This window comes from Phocoena phocoena, chromosome 5 (assembly GCF_963924675.1).
Source record: "Phocoena phocoena chromosome 5, mPhoPho1.1, whole genome shotgun sequence".
Classification (NCBI taxonomy): Eukaryota; Metazoa; Chordata; class Mammalia; order Artiodactyla; family Phocoenidae; genus Phocoena; species Phocoena phocoena.
The window spans coordinates 131,641,716-131,665,660 of NC_089223.1; positions in this window are offsets into that span (position 1 = coordinate 131,641,716).

Consider the following 23,945-nt stretch of genomic DNA (forward strand, 5'->3'; position numbering starts at 1 on the left):
TTTTGAAAAACAATACTTTGCTATCACTGCTGAATGTTTTTGAGGTAAGTTATAAGGAGAAAGTTGAGTTATGTGTAATATTAATGTGATGAGTGACCATACATAAAAAATAAGATCAAGGAATTGACGTTATTCCACAGATATCTTTAGCATTGCCAAAGACCTTTCCTTTGCTTTTATACTTTTTAATTTTTATCAGTAATTTAAAGAACATTTTAATCAAGGTACAGATAACAAATATTTAAATCTCTGGGTGAAAGAATCATAATCCAAAATGATCCCGAGAGACTGGAGCACATGCTTAATATGATATGTTTATATTCAAAGGGAGCAATTATATAGCCTTATTAGTAAAAGTTAATAGATGAGATCATAGAACACCTGAGATAACAATCATGTAAATAAGATATATAATTAATTTAATGAAATAAAATATAATAAAATCACAACATTCACCAATTGACAGTCTATTAGTTATAAAAGACAAATTTAAGCTAAGAACAGCATTTCTCTAAGTGAAAATTATTTTTATTGCATTTGAAATTTTTATTACCAAAAAGGGGGTTAATGTACTGAATGATGTGTTTTTAGACATTAAAAATAATTTAGCCAAGGAAGACAAAAATGAAGGTGATAGTACAGATAAAGTTAGAAAGCAAAGAAACAGAAAACAAACATAATATAAAGAAAAAAAAATAAATGCAATGTTTGTTCCATTAAAAAAATAAAATAAGATAGAAAAGATTGAGCAAGAAACAAAAAGGAATAGACACACATAAAATAAAATATCAGTGATAATAAATCAGAAATATCTGCATGTGAAAATAAATATAATATTAACTTTTGAGGATTGTGATAAAACACCAAAATTTCTAGAAAAATATAACTTGCATGTGAATCACAGAAAACCTGGATACCCCTATAAATTCTAAATGAACTGAAATATTCATAATAAAACTCACAAGGAAAACACATGGTCCAGGTGATTGTTAAAGTGAAGTGCCACGAGATGTTCCTAGAACATATCATTCCAATGGTGGCCAAAGTTTTCAAGGAAATATATAAGAGGGAATACTCTCCAGCTCACTCAGTGGTGCTAGTTTACCTTCATACCAAAAAAAGATAGAAATTTTACCAAGGAGTATTATAGTCAATTTCTTCCTCAACAAAGAGCACAGTATCTTTAACAAACTACTAATGCTATATTCTAGTAGTATAAGTAATAGTTAATTCAAAATGAAAAGTTGATTTTATTTTGGGAATGAACAAGTGTAGGTAAACAAATAAAATATATAAATACTATTTAATGCATTAACAGAGTAAACATTATAAAAAATACACATGGCAGATTCAGAATATGTATTGTCAAAGTCTGATATGTCTTCCTAGTATTAAGAAAATCTTTAAAAAGCTAGGAAACAAAGAAGTCTTCTGTAACATGATGAAGATTACCTACAAAACTTTTATTGCACAACATCAATCTTGAAAAATTGGGAAATTCTAGGACAATAATTTTAAAATAACAAATAATACAAGGATCTCAACAATCACAGTTTATCATAAACATTATACTCATATTCCTAATTAGCATAATGAAATAAGCAAAATAAATTAATGACATAAAGATTAGAAAAGACAAAAAAGAATCATAATTTTTCCAAGATAACATGATGGGTTGTTGTAGAAAACTCCAAAGACTCTGTAGGTACACTATTAGAAAATGGGCCAAAGACCTGAATACACATTTTTCCAAAGAAGAAATGCAAATGGCTGACAGGAACATCAAAAAAATGCTCAACATCGCTAATCATCAGAGAAATCCAAATTAAAACCACAATATCACCTAACACCTGTCAAAATGGCTAACATGAAAAAGTCTAAGAATAACAAATGTTGGTGGGGATACGGGGAAAAGGGAACCCTAGTATACTATTGGTGGGACTGTGAATTGCTGAAGCCACTATGGAAAACTGTATGGAGGTTCCTCAAAAAATTAAAAATAGAACTACCACATGATCCAGGAATTCAACTGCTGGGTATATATCCAAAGAAATGAAAACACTAATTCAAAAAGACACATGCACTCCAATATTCATAGCAGCATTATTTACTGTAGCCAAGTTATGGAAGCAACCTACTTTCCCATAAACAGATAAATGGATAAAGAAGAAAAATACTGTATATTACCACTTATGTGTGGAATTTAAAAATAAAACAAATGAATGTATGTAACAAAACAGAAGCAGACTCACAGATATAGAGAACAAACTAGTGGTCACCAGTGGGGAGAGGAAAAGAAGGAGGAGTGAGATAGTGGTATGGAATAAAGAGACACTAACTGCTATGTATAAAATGAATAAGGAACAAGGGTATATTGTATAGCAAGCACAGGGAAATATATTGGGGAAGTTTTCAGTTACTATTTCTTCAGATAAGTTCTCTGTCTCTTCCTCTTCTACATAGTGTGCATGTTATTACACCTGATGTTGTTCTAGAGGTCTCTTAAATTACATTCATTTTTAAAATACTTTTTTTCTTTTTTCTGTACTGCTTAAGTGATTTCCTCTACACTGTCTTTCAATTTGCTGATCTGTTTCTCTATATAATCTAATCTACTGTTGATTCCTTTAGTGTATTTTTTAAAATTTATTGTATTCTTCATCTTTGTTTGCTTCTTCTTTATATTTCAGCTCTTTGTTAAAATCCTCACTGTGTTCATCCATTCTTCTCCCAAGTTCATTGAGCATGTTTATGATCACTACCATGAACATTTATCAGGTAGATTGCTTACCTGTATTTTGTTTAATTCTTCTTCTGGGTTTTGTCTTGTTCCTTTGTTTGAAACATATTCCATGTCTCTTCATTTTGTCTAATTCTTTGTGTTAATTTATTTGTATTAAGCAAGTCTATTACATTTCCTGATCTTGGAGAAGTGACTTTATGTAGGAGATGTTCTATGGGGCCCAGCAGCACACTCATCACTGGTCAACAGAGGTGCCCCCTATATGGGACTTGTGGACCTTTCTGCTGTGGCAGGGATGACCACTGTGGGCACACTAGTAGGCAGGGCTGGCCCCTGGCCAATTTGGCTACGAGGCCCTGCCTCGTGCAATGGCTACCAGCCCACTTATAGGGTGAGTTCCTGGTACAACTGGCTGCAGGGCTCTGAGGATGGGGGTGGGGCTGGTGCTGGCCCACTGGTGAGTGGGTAAGCCTCTGAAGCTAATAGGCTAGAGGGAGGACTCCAAAATGATACTCTCCAGCACCAGCATCTTCATGGCAGAATGAATTCCCCCAAATGGCTGCTTCCGGCATCTATATCCCCAGGGGAGTCTCCATTTGCTTCTTGCCTCTCCAGGAGTCTCTCCAAGAACAGCAAGTCAGTCTGACCCAGGTTCCTTTCACATTTCTGCCTCTGTGCTGGGCCTCAACATGGGCGAGATTTTGTGCACCCTTTAAGAGTGGAGTCTCTGTTTCCTACAGCTCTCTAGCTCTCCCATACACAAGTCCCACTTGCCTTCAAAGCTATACATTCTGAGAGCTCATTTTTCCAGTGAAGGACCTCTGTGCTAGGGAGCCTGAAGTGGGGCTTGGATCCCTCAATTTCTTGGAAGAACCTCTGCAATTGTGATTATCCTCCTGTTTTTGGGTCACCTACCAGGGGTGTTGGTCTTGACTACATTACATCTCCATCCCTCCTACCCATTTCCTTGTGGTTCCTTCTTTATATGTTTATTCGTGGAGAATCTTTTCTGCTAGTCTTCAGGTCATTCTCATAGACAGTTGCTTTGTAAATGGTTGTAATTTTGATGTGCTCTGGAAAGATGTGAGTTCATGGTCTCCATACTCTGCCATCTTGGTCATGCTTGAGACAGGTTAGTTTTGAGGATATGTGTATTTCACACAAATCCTAACCATAGTAATGACAGATTCAAACACTTGTGAGAGTAAATATTTAGTGTGGTAAATTAACACATTGTATAATGGCTGCCACAATATCTATGCAATCTTTGGACACATCTTCTCTGATAGGAAGTCAGACAAAGCAACAAGACATATCAAAGAGTTAGTAGTATATTCCAATGGTGATTCTGGGCTACATGGTATATGAATGTGATCCTGACCAAGCAGATAATATAAACTAGATAACCCATAGCTCAGAAGTTTCTGGAAGAATACTGCAATCTTTTTGAAGAAGGTGTACTGTTCCTACCTTCAGGACTTTGGGGACATAAACAAGAGAGCTACGTTTTGGTGTAGGATGATGATTCTTGGAATAAATCAAAATGACATTAAAGCAGTATAACCAGTCATCAGTGTACAATATGAAGATTATTAAAGGATGAAGTAAAAAACAAGGTACAATTTAGAGACTTACTGGGTATTATGCAGTTTAGTCACAAGAACGAATGAATACAAGACAAATTCAGTTATAAGAATAAATTCATTATTGATGACTGGAGCTAGAGAAAAAAGTAGGAATAGAGTTATTAATATCATTTTACCCATCAGGGTCAGATGATCAAATAATGAATTAATTTTGTTTTGTAAAAGCATAAGGCTGAAGCTCAGTTCTTTCGGTCATTATATAAACTAGGGAAAATATACACCCACCAAAGCAGTTGAGTTACTCAGGCTATGGAAATAAAGAAAGTAGAGAGGCTACAATAAAGATGAAAGTTATTTTCATATTCATTAATGTCTTCCCATTTGCAAGCCTATAAGGAGCTCAGCTTCCTTCACTAAAGATATTTATAAGTAGTAAATAAAAGAATATTATCATAACTACAAAAAAAAAGAGACAGCATTAGATACTTTTTAACATACAGTCATTTGATGTTAAACAAAATCCTTTTAAAGCTTGTAACATGTTGGACTGTCCTTAACATTATATCTATTTCTGCATTAGTCTATGCTATGAGCTCTTTGGAGAAAGGCTATTGGAAAACAAGTAAGCATAAATAAGCATAAATTCATAATTAGATTTTGAAACTTCCTAAAGACTTTTTATTTTTACCAGCATAGAAAGAATACAGGAGAGAGCATATCTTTTAAATACCATAAATCACTTTGGGGTTTTTAATAATGTCTGTGAGAAAATAATTCAATTTAAGGTGCTAACATCTGAACAGAGTCATTTCAAGTTAATTTATATTTGAAGTGAGTAACAATGTTTCCATTTTTAAACTGTCACTATTTACTGCACTTTCCATGGTTTATGACATTCCACAATGCTTAAAATTTATTTTACCAGCTATGACATTCATAAAAATATAAATATTTACAATTTAGATAAGTCAATCTCTGTAATAAAACTAGTCAACAACAAGAGTTTTTATTCATTTCTATTGAATGAAAAGTAAACACAGGAATAGAAATAGCAAAATGTATCTGTTATGATAGAGAAAAGAGTTTAATAAAACTTAATCTCATTGAGAATTTTTCTTAGACTGATTAGTGAATCCATGTTCCTTCATTCCGTCATAAACTCCTTTTTCAGCTCACAGAAGGAAGCTAAATAATTTACCCAAATAAAGAATGTATTTTTGAGTTAAAAAAATAGTACTTCAAAATAGTTTTCCTTAATTGAAGTGTTGTGCCTTCGAAAAGGGAGTCATATTTCTGATACATTTTTTTCTTAAACAGGGATTTATGATAGTTTTTATTGACAAGACCATGCCAATTACTACATAATTTTTCTCCATAAGCCAAAATGCATATATTGTTCCATAGTCTTCACATCCTCAATAACACATAAATATCATAGTATTTCATTAAGTATGTATGTTGTCCTGTGGATTCATCTGTCTAGTCAATACTTTGATTAAATCAACTATAATTTCCTTGAGTAGAGGAATCTATATTTTTATTTCTTTTTCCCAGGTTTTATTTCAACTTGAGAAGATACAAATATGTAGTAAATTATTTTAAATATGTGAATAAAGAGAAGTATACATATATGAGTAAAGACAGAAGGAGGTAAATCATATTTTCCCACATAGACCACATGTTATTGAAAGGCATATCTCTTGGTTTCCTATATTGCTGCAAAAAACAGAAATAAAACCTGTCTCAAATGAAAACATTTAATGACCTCCACTTTTTAAAGGAAATTATCATTTTTGATCCCTTTAAAGTAGTTTTATTCTTAACAAACATGTTGCGTAAATAAAATTAATTGATTTTCTAAATATGTGTTTTGTAATTAAAAGTGTATGTCTTGTTAATAATATAACCTAATTTATACTATAGTGAATGTGATTAAATTGATTATAAAATAATCAGATTTAAACCTTTTTTATGTTCAATAACTGCATTGTCAGCCATTCCATAAGCCATTTATGCAAAAATATATAGTACATATTAAAATATATTTTAAATGCAACTCTATAGATTTTCTTAAGAGTGTACATGATTTAATTATCAGGTTTGAATAAAAGAGAATATCATTTTTATTTTTAAATAAGTTAAACATGGTTTTCATATTTCCATTAATTTCAAAATACAATACTACTATATTTAAAAATTCATTGATACTTGTAAGAAAATCAACAGTAAATCACCTTTTAATTACTTTCTACAAAGGCAATAAGCTCTTCATTAACTATGAGGTTATGGTGTATGTAAAGCACTATAGATTCATTTAAATTTTTATGAAATGTTAAATAGGCACCCATAAAACTTTTATGACATTTCAACCAGAGTCAATATTTGCTTCTTTATCTCCCTATGTAATGCAGCTCTATGGTAAATTAGTTTGCTCAGTAATACTTGAAGATAAACTGGGACTACACCAGAAATATTCATTGTGCAGCTACTGGCTTTGACAATCCAACTTTTAATCTATTGGTCTATCTTTGAACATCATTGTTCATAGTGAATTGAAAATGTACTTAGTGATCTTCTACTATGTACCAGGAATTATCCACCCAAAGCTCTGAAGAAAGTTGGGGAATAAAAAAGACAAAATCTTTGTCATGTTGAAGGCTAGATTTAGAGTGAGCAGAAACACACACACTCACATACACACTCATAAATACACAACCAAAAACAAAATAAATAAAGAAGCACAATTCCTATAATGATATAATAGGGTTTGGGAAGTCAAGTAGTAGGTGGTCCCCATTAATGTGATGAAAGAAAGCTCTCAGGATGACATTTGAACTAACACACGAAAGATGAGAAGACAGTCGTGCAAAGACGAAAGGGAGAAAGAAGAACATTGAAGAGGGAAAATGTAGGGCAGGAGTTCTAAAGCAAAAATGAGCTGGGCATATACAAGGAAGAGAAAGAAGACCAGAGTGGCTGAAGCATAAGGAGACATAAGAGATGAGTTCAAAGAAGTTGGGGAATATAAACTAATACAACCAAACTACTACTTGTGTAAACACAAATTTAAAGACTGTCTTTCACAGTTATATAGAAATACAAAGAGGTAAAATAATCTCAAATAGAAGCAAGGTCTCATGTGCAAGACAACATTAATAGATTTGAACAAATATTTAGTAATAAATATATCCCTGCATGTGTAATGTCTCCACACAACAGACTTTTATTCTTCATTTGGGCATCCAGATCGAGGCAGATGCAGGTTGGTGGAAGTGCTCTGTTCTGATAGTAGTTCAGTAGTAAGAAGTCAGAGACATGTGTCCTCCAAGATTGCCCTTGGCAACAGCTTTTGGCTGGCAGAGGGAAAAGGGCACAGAGGGTCATGAGTGGAAGACAATTTTTATGGGCCAGGGTAGGAGAGGCATCAGTTACTTACATTCACCTTAGTTGAATAGAACTCAATCACGTCTAACAAGAAGGGAGGCTGGCAAATACAATCTAGGAGGAAGTGAAAATGATGATGTTTTAATAGACCCTGCTACAGTGCTGTATTTCTAAATTTTGGAATCATACTACTCTTAACTATATCAGAGGTAATTTGTCTTCATCATTATTTTGGGAGTAGGCAGGACCTGGAATACTCTTTAATAAATTAGATATAAGCTGTTCTTAGGGGATACTTGCAGTTTATATAGCTTTTTTAAAAAAGGAACTACTTTAAGTATTTCTTATCTGATAACTATATAAGTACTATACTTTTGGTGATAAACAGAGAATTACAAGCTTGGTAGAGAGATGTGGTTATTTTTGTTAAAAAATTATAACAACATTTATCTTGAAATCTGCATTATCAAGAAGAAATACTCATGCACTGAAATGATTTCCCTGGAGTTTTGATGCTAACCTGATTAAATTTGCACGTACAAAAGAAATGTGTACTTAAAATAAAGCTTTAGGGCTTCCCTGGTGGCGCAGTGGTTGAGAGTTCGCCTGCCGATGCAGGGGACACGGGTCCGTGCCCCGGTCCGGGAAGATCCCACATGCAGCAGAGCAGCTGGGCCCGTGAGCCATGGCCGCTGAGCCTGCGCATCCAGAGCCTGTGCTCCGGAACAGGAGAGGCCACAACAGTGAGAGGCTCGCGTACTGCAAAAAAAATAAAAAAAATAAAGCTTGACATGATCTTCAGCAAATACTTTGTACCACCTATGAGTCTAAATTGAACCAGCCATCAATTCTTGAGAAATTCTTGATTGTATTTATTCATTATTTGATTTTTAATGCATATGAATGACTTTCCATCAGCATTTCAGAAAGTCAGTGCCTAGGCTTTCATCTGAGAACACATTATATTCTGTACTGTTCTTCAGTCCTAATAAATATACCGGATTAGAGAAATTATCTTGGTCAAATGCTTTGGATGGTATCCAATCTAGCCACTTCTGTAGGTATTTTCTGTCTGTCCCTAAAAGCCAGACCACACAGACATGAGCTTACTGAGCTTTATTTTAATATTAAGCCCTGGCCCTTGTCTAAAGAAGTTGCACTATCTAGCCATTTGAAATCTGTGACTTCATTATCTATAGGAAGACTGTAGAAAGAACTATTATACTGGGCTCTATTTTAGAGTCCCAGGTGAAGTTTTAAGTTTGTTTTGTTTTGTTTTATTTTGTTTTTGGTAGAAGTATGGAAGTTATAACTTACTTCCCCTAAGGAATTAATGTTCTTTTCCTTTCAGATGATGGCAGTTCTACAAGTGACCATGTTTCATCCTATTGTTTTGACTGCTTTAAAGCTGAGCAAACAATCAGAAGCTCATTTATGGAATATTAATGTGGCCTTCCTTTCCTTCTTTCCTTAAGATATGGATATATACATATACACGTACATGTGTATATATGGGTATATATATATACATATATATATATATATATCTTCTACTGATACTTTGTTTTGATTTATATTTCACCTTTTTACAGTATTGTTATTGTTACCCATCTCATTGCCTTTGGGGAAAGATGAATATCTGCACAAATGAAAATACATATAAAGATTCGCTGAAGCAATTGTTAAAGGTGATTGTTCAACAAGACTGCTTACAGTTTCTCCTCATTCCTCATATCTGTGGGCAACACCACCACCTACATGATTGGGCACTTCAGGACTTACTTTGTTTCCATTAAAACTTATTTGAGGATTTATTATACATGGCATATACAAGTTTCATCTCCATATGACCCTATATGTATAAAAAGGACTTAAGCAATTTCCTGGAGTGGCTCAGGAGGCTGTCTCTAATTGTAATTGCACTGTTTCATGCCTAGGATATCCTATCTTGCATTATTGTGTAAATACATGCAAATAGGCACGATCATGGATTTAAACAGAAAATACATCCAAGGATCTTAAAATGTAAGAAGGAATAGACAAATTAGGAAGGCTATGAAAAACATTTGATTGTAGAGTCATAAAAGGGGGAACCCAACTACTTTTCAGCAAGTTCTTTTAGCAGTAATAAAATGCAGACTGTTCTGTCTTTCTCTTTCTAGGTCAGTGTCCAGTCAAACTCTTAGAGCCAATCAAGTTCTGAAAAGAGTCTAGAACTACTGGATACTGGAAATTTCAAGTACCTGCTAAGGAAACAAAGGATGAGTGTTAGCATTTAAGTACAAGTTAGCTTGAAAAGGGGGCAAATATGAGTAACAGTATCTGTATAGTACGTGAAATTTTACAAGTTGCTTTCACATACAGTATCTCATTTGATTTTTAAGGAAAAGAAAATAATAACAAAAACAAATGAAGGAATAAATAAAGAAGTATTGGGGTGAAGAAAGAAAAGTACTGTTAGTCCTCTGATTTCACAATTGTAGAATTTGAAGGTCAGAGAGGTTAAATGACTCCTCAGAGTTTCATGGTTAGTTAACAACACTGTTCTAGATTAGAGTTAATAGATAGATCACCTTATTCAAGACCTGTGCATTGTTTCATAATTAAGTTGTTAATTATTTTACCAATTCTCCATGTCGGAGCACATAAGAAAGATTAAATCTAGCTAGATGTACTCTGATGGTTTTTAGTAAATAATAGTGTCAGAGTTGTGCTGCAGTGTTGATTTTAGGTCAGATTAAAGAAGAAATTTTATTAAAAGTCCCTGTATTTTTCACTGAAAGGTTATAAATATCAATATTGGTAACACTTATAATGCAAAGTGAACTTTGCTGGTGGTTGTGAAAATTGTATTATCTAGTTTCATAGATTCCACACTTGGAAATAGCTATAATTTCAAATATTCACTGATATAATTCTATCTGGCTGCAGTAAGGCTGTACATAGCACTCTGTAACCCTCACTCATCATGAAGCATGCCAAAAGCAATGAGCAGTAGAGCATAGCTGGATTGTGGAAACCTCTCCCTTTTCTCTGCTTCAGTGCTCCCTGTCTTGACCCAGGAAAGATATACCAGCATTTTAACATCACAGTTAAACAATCAAACAATACAAGTTATATCACTAAGAAGCTGAGGGAGAAAGGAAGCTATTATTATTTTGTTTTATAAATCTAATTCATATTTTTTAAGAAATGAAGAAAATATTTAGCAATATTAATCTAAATGTTGAGTACAAACAAAATACTTCTTTAAATTAATTATTTAAAAAGTGTCAGAGGCCCAAATTTTTTGCAAGTGCTGGAGGTCCAAAGTTGATGTTTCTCAGCCAAATGCTTTCACTGAGAATACAATCCAAGAACTAAACATGAATAAGATATAGTTTTACATTTACTACATTACACTGAATGTATACTTATGATATTTAAGTCAAATGAACAAGAGTGAATTTTCCCTTTTTACGGGTTGACCCCTGTTGGGAAGATTTAAATAAAAACAAAACCTTCTCCCAAACCAGAAAACTTCTCCACAAAGTTAGAAGAGAAAGAACACAATTTTTATTATTAAACAGGCATTAAAGCAGAATATTATGTGCATCACATGCAACCCAATAAGAGATTGCAAAGACAGAAGGAAGTCTCACCCTTTGTATAGCCAAGCATATATGACCCATTACATATGCATTCTCAAGATAAACAATAGTTAGTCCTAAGGAAGAGGACTTGTCGTCACCATTTATCACAGGAAGTTAATCATAGGTTAATCTGGTCTTTGGTGGGCCATCTGTGTTTATTAATTGGCTTAATCCAAAGGGAAAGAAACTTCTACCATCTTCATGATAGGAGGAATTTTTGCATCTTGGAGCAAGGCACCCACTGAAGTTAGCCTTCTACCCTTCCAACAAAACGGGGAGATAGAGGCCCTATCTTCTTTGATGATTATAATTTCAAGGAGATGATTCCTAGGCCCTCGGGAAAGACATTCCAGGGTATGAAACATGGCAAGAGGCTTATTTAGCTTTTAAAAAGATATTCAGACATTTCAAAGAGACAGAAAAAACTTATAAGTTTTCTAAAGTAAATGCTCCAAGGAAGGAAGGGGGCAAAGTCTCTTCCTTTATTTTCAACAGGGAGAATTAAGCCTTTTCTTTTCTTGTGTTTGCCTTGACATCCCATGTAGATTAGGTACCTATAGAGAGATTGGGTTTTCAACACGTTCTTCTACTAAACACTACTATGTGGTGAAAAACTCATTTTTAGGTCACTTTTCTCATAGGCTAGTTTTCGTTCTTGGAAATACATTATTTATTACTCTGTTATTAGTAGCTACTGGTAACTAATAACTATTCAAAACTTGATGAGTCGATGGTGGGGGAAAAGAGGTGACATCCACAGTATCAGTGTTCTTGCTTTCAACAGGCAAATGGAAGCATTGTACTAAATCTGCTCTTTTATTATGAAATAATATGCTTTCCTCTGAGACTCTTCCTTAAAGGCCATATTTTAGCCTATTATGCTGCTATCTAGAGGAACTGATTTCCCTATTATCCTTTGCCACCTTGCAATTTGTTTACATATGTATGCATATGCATTTAGCAATCACGAAAAACATTCAGTGCTTCTTCGTTGTTTTCCCAGAAAGGAAGAGGGAGACTTGTATTCAACTTGAAGTATTATGCACAAACATTTTATAGATATTCACATTATTTTTAAGTGAATATTTGTTTGCTTTAAATTTCTAATTTGGATACTTTTGAAAAGTTAAAACTACTGTGGTGTAAATTTGCTATATCATAATTAAGTTAAATTCACTATGTACTAAAACATTTAGATTTTAAGGAAGACTGTAGGAACAGGACATCAGCTTAAGAAGACCTATATGTTAGACTATAAAGATATCTCAGATTCTTTATGTATATGTGTGTCTGTGTATGTGTGAAATTAATATGTGTATATATACATATATATGTCAAACTCATGTGTACATGTATATGTGTATGTGTATATACATATATTATGTCCCTATAATATTGTTATTTCAGTATTTTGCTGCTTTATAAAAGCAATAAATATATATTTACAATATATTTGAGGCTTTACTTTTTATGATTGTTGCTATGTCCTTCAAACCTTGAGTCAGTTACTGATGTTGATGATTTTTCAAATTTTCTAATTTTAGATTACACATAACATTGCAATAAAATCAGATAATTTTTAGGCACACTGCCTTAGTTTGGGTCTTGCCTCCAATAATTAGGCTGCATGAGCCTGAACAAGCCAGACTCTTTATGTCTCAGCTTTCTCATGTCTAAAATAAAAGTACTTTCCTCATCAGTAGTTGTGAGGTCTTAATGAGTCAATATATGTAGAAAGAGACAGTGTGGTGCCATGAGTTGGGAATTTGAGGATTTCTATTCTAGTTTCTACTTTGCAGGTAACTTTGGGTGCATGGTCCTAGCCACCATGTCTGAAGTTCTCTCCTCTCCTTTAAACAACAAAAACAGGACGAAACAAAAAAAACAAAACTCTGGTAATCTCATATTCTTTCATTTTAATTGGCTATGAATTAAAATCCTATTTCCTTTTGTTCAAAGACAATGTGAAACAAATTTCATTTTGTTTAAAAACAAATTTTATTATATAATATGGCTGAACTATCTCATAAATTGCAGATATCTGCTCAGCATACAGAGAAAGAAACAGAAGATTAGATTAAGATATCCAAATATCATTTCATGTGTTCTTAATTTAAAATGGTATGTCTACCATATGTGTATGTATAACTGATTCACTTTGTTATAAAGCAGAAACTAACACACCATTGTAAAGCAATTACACTCCAATAAAGATGTTAAAAAAATAAAATGGTATGTCTACTTAAAGAAAAACACACAACATGAGAGTTGTGAGTCTGCATTTTTATGGGGTCTTACTGAGAACAATAGCTCAGGAGATAGCCACTCAGTAATTCTGAGTAAAGTGCTCTGAAGAGGTAGGAAGGAGCCAGTATATATATATATATATATATATATGATTTTTTTTTGGCTGGGAAATACATGTAGTCAAGTATACATCTTGGTTAAATATTACTGCTAATCACAAAGGACAGCTATCTCAAGTTGATGACTTTAGTGTTTTTCTATATGTGGGAAACTGCAGGAATCTGGGGTCATTGAAATTCTTCCCAAGATATACATCTAACTATCTAGGGACACATTTATCCAAAGCACAAAGTGCCTCATCCTGCTTTTTTCTATCCTGTATTCCTTTCAGGATGCACTCTGTCTGAGGGCAAGTGCAGTGGGTTGCAACTTAATCTTTGTATAACTGGTTGTTATGTGATGCTCTTCCCCCGCCCCCAACAGGTAGTTTTAAAAGAGTTTTGACTACAGAACACTTTAATCATATGAATTCTTGTGCATCTACCCCAAATTTAGGAGGGACAGGACAAGCCCATTTACCACTCCCAGTATGCCTCATATACAAATATACAGAGACTGCCTTTCATGAAATGCTGGGGAATCCATTGTTCTAGCAAGATACAGTTAAAAACGTGCTTTGGATCAAGTGAAAGGATAACTGATCATTCATCCTTTTAATCTCTTTTTTTATAATCTCTTTTTGATACTTGTAGCTACAAAAAAAAAAAAAATGACCATAGCTTTGATGGTTATTTTAAGAGTAACATCAGAATGGTAAGACAATATTATTAATTGGAATTACAAATTCAGGAAAATAACCCCTGCAAGGAAGTCAAACAATCAGTGTTGTCATGTTTTGTTGAAATGGTGCAAAACAGAGGGAGTGTACCATAAAATAATATATCAGAATTATGAAACTACGGTTCTACCAGCCATTTGTTTTGGTATGTTAATCAAATGAAGTAAGTTCCATCAATTAAGTAACATTTGTTTTAAGTGAGGGTCTCTGCCCCTTTTCAGACCTCAGCTGAAAATATTTTCAATTTAGCTTATCCAACTCCTGAAATAATCTTTTAAAATAAAAAAAAGCAATGTGCATACAGATAGGTTCAGATTCATGGATTTATGTGTTTGGAAATATTTTTTCTGTATTAAGTTTAACTAATTTAGGGGGATATCTCTTGAGTCCTCAGTACATATTGGCTCAGCAAATTATAACATTTCTCCTACTCTCTTGTTTTTCTTACCCAATGCATATGGTAATTTATATTTTCTTTCCAGTTTCCTCTGTTGGGGTGCATCCCAATGGTCAAAACCTATCTGGATACCTTGATAACCTTTTTTTCCCCATTTATTGCTGTACTTTTCCTCATTTCTTACTGACCCAATTAAAAGTGTCCCATTATATATCTGTATATTCAAGGAGTGTTCTGGCAATCGCTCACTCCCTAGAACAAATCCATTTGTTTAGGAATTTTGGGCCTAGCTCAAGCTTCAGCTTGCAACACTCATGAAATATTCTAATGGGAAATTCTGGTAGGTGATAGCTGTTGATTGCTCTGATTCTCTCTGATCCCAGGTTTTCACCTTATAATATGGCCTGTGTCCTTGAGAACTCATTAGGCTTCACAGTAGTCTAGGTTTGATATAATAAGATCTAACTTAAGAGATTGTTATAAAGACATGTGGAATCACTCTGCAAATGTAAAATGGTGCATAACACAACTTAGTTTGATTTAATGTGAAATTTATAAAAATAACAAGCTCAAAGAAACTCTACAACTAAAGAAAAACATGACAACTCTGTGGTGTTTCTCTCATAAACCAAAATCAGTAAAGAGTCATTTGACAGTTTGGTAGCAGCAACAGTCAGATATAATATCCATGTAATAACCAGAGATGTCACATTTATTTTAAATTCAAGTGACATTACCTTTTTGGCAGAAGACTGTGTCTCTGATGTAACTTCAGGGTCTGAAATAATGGCTAACCAATAGATAGATTAAGCTTATATACAGGATGACAGGTGATGACTGAATGTCACACATTGGATGTTTCCAGTCACACTATACACATGAGTGATTTTTGCATCACATCATATACATAGGTAGTAACTGTAAATTTTTAATACAAAGGCCACAGGTATATAGTAAATTCAATTTTTTCTTGCATCATGGGTGGAGATAGAAAATTCCTCTACATTAATGCTACTTTTAATAATCCATCACATTGTGAAATGACATATCACATGATAGTAATAGTACAAAGAAAGGTTGAGACAGAAAACAAATTAGTCATGATTTTAAAATTGTCTTTCAGGCCCAGCTCACCTTCCCTTAAGCCATTGCTCAGTGCTCAGTGAAGTTATTTAATAAATGTTCATCATCTTCTCCTTCAAATCTTGAAGAATCCACATCTACAGTCGACATCTTCAAGTGTGGATGGAGTTTAATAAATTTTAAAGTGTCCCCAGACTTTAAGAAAAGGCAGAGGTTTTAATTTGTTTTGCATGCTCTGATTCAAGGCGTTTATGAAACACATCATGTGTGGTGTGTGTGGGGTGTGTGTATGTGTGTGTGTGTTTCTGTTGAGATGGGGACATGTACAATATGAAATAATTTGGTGGGGCAAAATGATCAATCCATCAGCCTACTTCATTTCACAGTGTGTATCTTATTGTCTTGGTTTGACAAAAAATCTACATACCTGTTAAATCCTATAATACAATCAAATTAAACAAAGATACAACACGATGTAAAATAATTCAATGAATCTTAGGTTGTTAACATTCCTTTAGACTATTATCTAAATTTAGACTATTCTCTAAATCTATTACTACAAGTTAGACTATTATCTAAATCCTATGTGGAGGATTATTTTAGAATATTAGTATTTATCCTCTTTGTCCTTTTTGCTTTAACTGTTTCAGTATTTTAAGATCCAATGATCTGGAAATAATATTTTTTAAATTTCTGAACAAATAAGACTTGGAGGGTGAATTGCAATGTCAGAGGCATAAAACATTGAACTGTCTTGAATTTTCTGGCCAGGTGTCCATTCAGAGTACATAATCAGTCAGCCAGGTAAACATGGAATGAAATAGAGGAGGCTGAGGAGAGATTGCTTCCCTCCTGCTCTAAGCCTAAGGTCAACATCACTCACCAGCAAACAAAGGATTTTTTATCCCTCATAGAACACTGTACTGGAACTTCTGCCTTGGGATTTTCAGAGTTATGTTAGATACAAGACCTTGAGAAAGAAAGTGAAAAGCCAAATTAAGAATTTAGAAAAATACAAAGTACAACACAACCTAGGAATAATTAATACTCATACCACTATTTAGCTTCCAGAACAGTGCTAAACATACTGTGATTCACACAAATATATATATTGATTTATGAAATATGTTGGTGACCAAGAAAGAAAATAATAAGTAGTTGGGATACTGAAACTAATTATTTTCTCACTGGCTATCTGTGTAATCATGGACAAATAACTTATTTGGGTCTCAATAATCCCATACATATATATATTTTTTTCCCATACATATATTTTAAAACTTAAGAAAAATCAAAGAACGTAATCTTAGATGTAACATATTTTAAAGAACAACTTAAACAACAACTTTATTAAGTAAATAGCACCACAAAATTAAATTTATAAACTTCAAAAATCAGGAACACTTCAGTTAAATATTAAAAATTCAACTAGCTATTGCCACACATTAATGAAAATCAGCTAATGCTTTAGAATGTTTTTAATAATCATTTATCTCACCCAGCTTTAAAATTAAATACTTAAATAGCCATAGTTTCAGTTACAAAAATGCAGTCAACAACTTATTTTTCAAAGAGTATGCATATTATTCAAAAAATATTTGACTTAAAACTCAGTCTTGGTTAAAATCTGAGAAGAAATATTTGGTTTAAGACAAATAGTGCCAGAGCACACATAATTGGTGAGAAAAAAGAAACAATGAATGCTGCTTATAACCACCTGTTGTTAAAAGCTGGAAGTATTGAAATCAGGAAGTCAATTTTTGTTTTCTGATATGTAAAGTCTACAGTTTGCAAAATTAAATTTGAACTATTATTATTTGCATTCCTAACAGAGGGACAATCCTTTATTTGGAAAATGTCTAGTGTATTTTATTTGGGGTCTAATTTACCAAGAGTTCATATAGTCATTTTACAGAAGTGTGCTTATATTAAATTAAATATATTGAATGAGTCCAGCACATACTATATTGTGTAAAGTACAAAAATATAATATGCATATGAGAAATTATATATATTTGAAGAATTCTGAGAAAAAAATGTGTGACATAGCTAAGAAAAATAATATAGCAGAATGGATTGGTTGAGAGAAAACATACTGGTAAGAATTGAAAAAAATAGAAAAAAGTCAAAAATTAGTTTAATTATCATGTGTATTTCAGAAGATGAGAGAATTGTTTAGATGTTTTTTCATAAAGAATCTTTGAAAGAATATAGTTGGAAATCAGGTTTGTCAATTATTTAGTTTCCTAGGGCTGCCTTAACAAATTACCACAAACCAGGTGGCTTAAAACAACGAAACCTGATTCTGTCACTGTTGGAGGCTAGATGTCCAAAATCAAGGTGCTGCAATATTGATTCCTTTTGAAGCTCTCAGAAAGAAAGTTCGTTCCAGGTTTCTCTCCTATCTTCTGACAATTACTCCAAATTCTCAGCATTCCTTGGCTTGTAGATACCTCATTCTCATCTCTGCCTCTATAGTCACGTGGTGGTCTTCACCCTGAGTGTCTCTATGTCTCTTATAAACACAACAGGCATATTGGATTAAGGACTCTGCCTATTCCAGTATGACCTTCTCTTAACTAATTACATCTGCAATGACCCTATTTTCAAATAGGTCGTATCCAGATCATACCAACATATCTTTTGGAAGAAAGCAATTCAACCCATAACAGAAAGTAAATATTTTGAGAAGTAAGGTTGAATAATATGAGTACGAGGTTGAAACTTATAGGAACTCATTTAAACTACAGATTGGGGGAAAAGTCAATTTTGGAAACAGCATTTGGGATGATTTTTAACCAGAAAATTTCTATGAAGATACAAGTATGAGATAATGAAAATATAATCTACTTCAAACACAGTGATAATAGAAAGGAAGAATGATCAACACTGCTGTTAAAGAATGATATACCTGATTATATATAGCAAAAAAAAAAAAACCCTTAAAATGCGAAAAAATATAAAAATAAAAGTGTCTCATGAAATGCATCAATGAGATGAAAAATATATTTTAAAAATTCTTAGAGACCAAAAACAAAGTAAAAGAAATCCAGAGAGTTAAGAAAGGTCATTTACTAAATCCTTTCGATGTGACCTTTAATTTATGCTATTATGCAGCAAAAGACAAAATCTAGGGTCTGATTTTGTGAGAAATCTGGTAGAAGCCTCAACAAATAAAGCTGAGTGACTTAATGGCTCTTCTCTTAGAATGAGTGTAAACTAAAGAGTAATCCATCCTACAAAAGAGAATGTCAAGAAAACATGCTTGTTTCAAACTTTACCTTTATGCCAGGGTAAAACTTCTTCCTTAAGAATTCAGAATCAAAAACGTTCACATACACATGATATCTGAATTCATAATTCTTATGTGTTTCCGAAGAACTCTAGGGAATACTTTTTTATATAAAGTAGCTGTAGGCATTTAATGTCACTAAGAAATCGGGAACACAAAATATAAATTATTTTGGGGGGAATACAGTCTTTAAGCCAAACCTCAAAAATTATTATAAAGGTTGGTTCCACCTGTTTTTGTAAAGTTACATTGAAATATTGCCACATCTATTAATTTTTATATTGTATATAGCTGTTTTAGCTCTTATAATGGCAGAGTTGGGTAGCTGCGACAAAGTTATGGCCTACAGTGCTTAAGTATCTGAACCTTCACAGAAAAAAACTGGCAACCTTGCTTGAAATACTAAGTTCTTAACACTTTGTGTCTCTGAGTTCTTCTTATATCCTATGCTATAGTGATCAGTATACAAACTAAATGATATGGTGATCAGCGTTATAAATATACAAACTGTATGTCTGTATATCAGTATCAGCATGTATACACTGATAAAGTTTTATATCTAGATAATGTTATAGATAATACATATATATATATATATATATATATATATATGTAACTTTGCAATTCAACAAATGAGAAAAGCTATTGTTCAATTATTCTCATGATTCTCTTTTTGCCTGAAATACATACCACACCTTTCATGTTGAAACCCAAACCTTCCACTTTTAGATCACTGCGTAACCTTTAAAATTCATATCAATTTTTTACTTTGTGTGTGATGCCTAATACCAGGATAAACTAATCCCTCTTTGCCCTACACTCGCTTCGCCTCCCTATACCCTGTACACAGTTATCACTTGTAAATTGTTCCCCCTTTATTTGTTCATGTGCTCTTTCTATCACTCTCTTCACTACTTTACACAGCAACAGGGTGTTTGTTTTATTCTTTTTATTATGGCCAATACATAACCCAGCACCTGTCATACAGTTAGCACTCAGCAAATATTTGTGGTGTGCATGCATTCACGAATGAAAAAATAATGACAACACATCTTCAGGGGAAAAAAAACTTCATTTGTTGGGGGGGATAGGTAGTTCGCATTCACGTTATTGGGAAGTTGTTACTCATTATCTTACCCTCCTCATACAGTATCTTACCTTCCTCATACAGACTTTTATCTTCTCGAGTAAAATACAACAGTCTTGAATTTTTTTCAGATCCATTCAATCCTACACTATATTCTGCTTATATTTGATACTGTTTCCTTTTTATTTTCTTCCTAGTGGGTTATATTGACTTATTGGAATAAAACTCTAATTCCTTTTTATTTATTTATTTATTTTACATCTTTACTGGAGTATAATTGCTTTACAATGGTGTGTTAGCTTCTGCTTTATAACAAAGTGAATCAGTTATACATATACATATGTTCCCATATCTCTTCCCTCTTGCATCTCCCTCCCTCCCACCCTCCCTATCCCACCCCTCTAGGTGGTCACAAACCACCGAGCTGATCACCCTGTGCTATGCGGCTGCTTCCCACTAGCTATCTATTTCACATTTAGTAGTGTATATATGTCCATGCCACTCTCTCACTTTGTCACAGCTTACCCTTCCCCCTCCCCATATCCTCAAGTCCATTCTGTAGTAGGTCTGCATCTTTATTCCTGTCTTACGCTTAGGTTCTTCATGACATTTTTTCCCTTAAATTCCATATAGATGTGTTAGCATACGGTATTTGCCTTTCTCTTTCTGACTTACTTCACTCTGTATGACAGACTCTAGGACCATACACCTCATTACAAATAGCTCAATTTCGTTTCTTTTTATGGCTGAGTAATATTCCACTGTATATATGTGCCACATCTTCTTTATCCATTCATCCGATAATGGACACTTAGGTTGTTTCCATCTCTTGGCTATTGTAAATAGAGCTGCAATGAACATTTTGGTACATGACTCTTTTTGAATTATGGTTTTCTCAGGGTATATGCCCAGTACTGGGATTGCTGGGTCATATGGGAGTTCTATTTGTAGTTTTTTTTTTCTTTTCTTTTCTTTTTTTCTTTTCTTTTCTTTTTTTCTTTTTTTTTTTTTTTTTTTGCGGTATACGGGGTTCTCACTGTTGTGGCCTCTCCCGTTGTGGAGCACAGGCTCCAGACGCGCAGGCTCAGTGGCCATGGCTCACAGGCCCAGGCGCTCCACGGCATGTGGGATCTTCCCAGACCGGGGCACGAACCCGTGTCCTCTGCATTGGCAAGCAGACTCTCAATCACTGTGCCACCAGGAAAATCCTATTTGTAGCTTTTTAAGGAACATCCATACTGTTCTCCATAGTGGCTGTACCAATTCACATTGCCACCAGCAGTGCAAGAGTGCTCCCTTTTCTCCACACCCTATCCAGCATTTATTGTTTCTAGATTTTTTGATGATGGCCATTGACTGGTGTGAGATGATATCTCATTGTGGTTTTGATTTGCATTTCTCTAATCATTAATGATGTTAAACATTCTTTCATGTTTTTGTTGGCAATCTGTATATCTTCTTTGGAGAAATGTCTATTTAGGTCTTCTGCCCATTTCTGGATTGGGTTGTTTGTTTTTTTTTGATATTGAGCTGCATGAGCTGCTTGTAAATTTTGGAGATTAATCCTTTGTCAGTTGCTTCATTTGCAAATATTTTCTCCCATTATGAAGGTTGTCTTTTTGTCTTATTTATGGTTTCCTTTGCTGTGCAAAAGATTTTAAGTTTCATTAGGTCCTATTTGTTTCTTTTTATTTCCATTTCTCTAGGAGGTGGGTCAAAAAGGATCTTGCTGTGATTTATATCATAGAGTGTTCTGCCTATGTTTTCCTCTAAGAGTTTGATATTTTCTGGCCTTACGTTTAGGTCTTTAATCCATTTTGAGTTTATTTTTGTGTATGGTGTTAGGGAGTGATCTAATCTCATACTTTTATATGTACCTGTCCAATTTTCCCAGCACCACTTATTGAAAAGGCTGTCCTTTCTCCACTGTACATTCCTGCCTCCCTTATCAAAGATAAGGTGACCATATGTGCATGGGTTTATCTCTGGTCTTTCTATTCTGTTCCATTGATCTATATTTCTGATTTTGTGCCAGTACCACACTGTCTTGATTACTGTAACTTTGTAGTGTAGTATGAAGTCAGGGAGCCTGATTCCTCCAGCTCCATTTTTCGTTCTCAAGATTTCTTTGGCTATTTGGGGTCTTCTGTGTTTCCATACACATTGTGAATTTTTTTGTTCTAGTTCTCTGAAAAATGCCAGTGGTAGTTTGATAGGGATTGCATTGAATCTGTAGATTGCTTTGGGTAGTAGAGTCATTTTCAAAATGTTGATTCTTGCAATCCAAGAACGTGGTATATCTCTCCATCTGTTGGTATCATCTTTAATTTCTTTCATCACTGTCTTATAATTTTCTGCATACAGGTCATTTGTCTCCTTAGGTAGGTTTATTCCTAGATATTTTATTCTTTTTGTTGCAATGGTAAATGGGAGTGTTTTCTTGATTTCTCTTTCAGATTTTTCATCATTAGTGTATAGGAATGCCAGAGATTTCTGTGCATTAATTTTGTATCCTGCTACTTTACCAAATTCATTGTTCAGCTCAAGTAGTTTTCTGGTAGCATCTTTAGGATTCTCTATGTATAGTATCATGTCATCTGCAAACAGTGACAGCTTTACTTCTTCTTTTCCAATTTGGATTCCTTTTATTTCCTTTTCTTCTCTGATTGCTGTGGCTAAAACTTCCAAAACTATGTTGAGTAAGAGTGGTGAGAGTGGGAAGCCTTGTCTTGTTCCTGATCTTAGTGGAAATGCTTTCAGTTTTTCACCATTGAGGACGATGTTGGCTGTGGGTTTGTCATATATGGCATTTATTATGTTGAGGAAAGTTCCCTCTATGCCTACTTTCTGCAGGGTTTTTATCATAAATAGATGTTGAATTTTGTTGAAAGCTTTCTCTGCATCTATTGAGATAATCATATGGTTTTTCTCCTTCAATTTGTTAATATGGTTTATCACGTTGATTGATTTGCATATATTGAAGAATCTTTGTATTCCTGGAATAAACCCCACTTGAGCATGGTGTATGATCCTTTTAATGTGCTGTTGGATTCTGTTTGCTAGTATTTTGTTGAGGATTTTTGCATCTATGTTCATCAGTGATATTGGCCTGTAGTTTTCTTTCTTTGTGACATCCTTGTCTGTTTTTGGTATCAGGGTGATGGTGGCCTCGTACAATGAGTTTGGGAGTGTTCTTCCCTCTGCTATATTTTGGAAGAGTTTAAGAAGTATAGGTGTTAGCTCTTCTCTAAATGTTTGATAGAATTCGCCTGTGAAGCCATCTGGTCCTGGGCTTTTGTTTGTTGGAAGATTTTTAATCACAGTTTCAATTTCAGTGCTTGTGATTGGTCTGTTTATATTTTCTATTTCTTCCTGGTTCAGTCTCAGAAGGTTGTGCTTTTCTAAGAATTTGTCCATTTCTTCCAGGTTGTCCATTTTTTTGGCATATAGTTCCTTGTAATAATCTCTCATGATCCTTTTATTTCTGCATTGTCAGTCGTTACTTCCCCTTTTTCATTTCTAATTCTATTGATTTGAGTATTCTTTTTTTCTTGATGAGTCTGGTTAATGGTTTATCAATTTTGTTTACCTTCTCAAAGAACCAGCTTTTAGTTTTACTGGTCTTTGCTATTGTTTTCTTCATTTCTTTCTCATTT